At 42.5% G+C, this 2,500-nt stretch overlaps 1 protein-coding gene across 1 annotated transcript in view; it reads right to left on the bottom strand.

The window, feature by feature from the left end:
- plcb3 (phospholipase C, beta 3 (phosphatidylinositol-specific)) overlaps window positions 1–2,500 on the bottom strand; it is a gene marked incomplete at its 5' end in the record, with an annotated part of 132,364 nt that overhangs the window by 104,359 nt on the left and 25,505 nt on the right.

Consider the following 2,500-nt stretch of genomic DNA (forward strand, 5'->3'; position numbering starts at 1 on the left):
TGTTGTTGAACACATACACAGCTTAACGTCGGGAAAGTTACACGACTCACTCGCCCAGGTGTTGTCACTAATCACCCGTAATCATAACAAAATTCAGAATCACATCGCTGCCTGTTTCGGATTCCGCACGTTAAAGTATATTCATTCATTTGTTCGTCTACTTATTAACTGCTACTGTAGTCTTACCCTGCGGTACATGAAAACTCCTGTTACAATCATGGATCAACTTCAACCTGGTGTTTGCACTTTCTCCATTTACGGTCCGTACATCTATAGAAACGTTCAGATTTCAAATATAAATTGCTTACCTTATGGCCACGGATGTTAAAATGGTGCACGGGACTCTCAAAAGTACCCGTATATTCTGTATTGTTCGATAAAAAGCATTTTAATACCGATCGGTGGCCATTTTCTCATAGAGTTATAATTTATCAGAGTGCAATACACCTACCAACCGATAGGGTCGCTTGGTTGAAAGTATATGGAGAAAATGGCCACCGATCAGATTAAAATGCTTTGTATTGAACAATACGGATGATACGGGTACTTTTGAGAGCCCGTACATAAATGTAACATCCGTGGCCATGGGATAAGCACTTTATATTTGACATATGAACGTTTCTGTAGATGTACGGGCCATAAATGGAGAAAGTGCAAACACCAGGTTGAAGTTCATCCATGACGGTCGAGACAGACGACCGTCGTGTATCCATGGCTATTACTCCCTCTAACATTTCCCGTGTTTTTAGTTTATTGAAATAATGCCATGCACATTTGTCCAGTGCATAGCCTACTGCAGGCCTTGTTGACTAGATTTAGGAGAGATTTTGAAGCTATTGCTGCTGAAATTATCGATCATTTTTAAAGGGTCTACACCATGAAAATCACTTTTTTCTTGTTTTTTTGTATTTTTTGGGGTCCCCAGTGTCTCTTGTACCCAAAAATTTTTTTTTTTAAATTCAGTCATTCCTTCTCATTTCATGGATTTCCAGAATGGGCGTGTCTGAACAGGCGATCTCAGAATGGAAATGTTTATGATGTCACAAACATTAACACATCCACCGCCAAGGGCTAATCTCATAATGTACTCACCAGTGCCAAGGTGTTTTTGTTGTTTTTTTTGTTTTTTTGATGTCGCCATAGATCTTGTTAAAATCCTTTAGATTGCACGATCCACTGTTTGTAAACAACGAGCACATGTCCTGGTCTCTACTCGTCGAGCCGCGTGTCAAACGGAGCCGCCATGTTTGAGTTCTGATCGTTTATGTTAACATGGGAAATGCGAGGATGAAAAACTACATAGGTTTACAGGGGGTTTTGTGTACGACTTATAATGGAGGCCGACGGGAAACAAAAAACGCGATCGCACTTCCGGTCGACTTCGGGTGGTGTTACACTGAAAAAACACCCGGACCGTAGGACTACGGTTTCGGCGCTTAACAGTTGGATTTAACGGACCGTAGGACTACGTTCTTGGCGGTGGATGTGTTAATGATGGCAAACCCAATGTTAAATGAAAAGTGCCCGAATCGCTCCGAAACTTTTTCTACCCCCCCTAAGTGGGGGTCTACGAACAAATACTTCGGGCTCGGATTTTGTCTCCGCCCCCCGGAAGTGGGTGAAACAGGCACCTCAAACACTTGGTGGAATTGTTCAAAAATGTTCAAAGTGTTTTTTTTTTCGATTTTGTATTTTTCTTAGATGCTTCTTTTTATGCAGAATTTCCCCATTTTTTCCCCTTTTTTTTAATAATTTTTTTAAATATTTGTTTGTATTAACAGACAGAATTGCTCAGTAGCCCCCCCCTGCCCAAGAGGACGTTTTGGTATTGCAGCTGAAAGTGCTGTATAAGCCAGAGACAATTGACTTGGGATGAGTATATCTGAGTGATGATTTAGGCTCAAACCTTTTGAAAAAGGTTTGAGGGACATACACCATATGATATTAAATATCAAATATTTGTTTTAAATTCATGGTGTAGCTCCTTTAAGGGGAAAAGCCGTCATTTAACATGCAAGTCAATGGGTGAGAAGCAGAGAGTGCCAGGCGCTGCCAGGCCTGGGTGTGACTAACTTCGCACCACCAGTCACAGAGTGGAGTGGGTGGGGCTTAGCGAAGGGTCCATTGCATTGCCTGCAATGTGTGTCACCAACTTTTGCCACTCATCCATTGCAGACAGACAGACAGACAGACAGACAGACAGACAGACAGACAGACACTGTGCTTGCTTTTATAATATCCACGACCCATATACGAGTTTGGGTTTTGACAGGTTTTATTTTTGTTACTTGGGTCCGGCTTGGTTCAGATTCTATCACTACGAGACCCCGGTTCTGTTTATCAACACCCGAGCGAACCACCCGTACGCAGCGCTGATTGGTTGATGCAGTCAGCTGTGTAAAGCTTCATTTGTGCTTCGCCGTATGGCGGTGTTGTTGCGTATCGAAAACAGCAATAGACATACAAGCTCACAACGTGGCGCGTTGCGACGTGTTGTGAG

Source organism: Gymnoscopelus braueri, assembly GCF_963280865.1.
Source record: "Gymnoscopelus braueri genome assembly, chromosome: 15".
In the NCBI taxonomy this organism is placed as follows: domain Eukaryota; kingdom Metazoa; phylum Chordata; class Actinopteri; order Myctophiformes; family Myctophidae; genus Gymnoscopelus; species Gymnoscopelus braueri.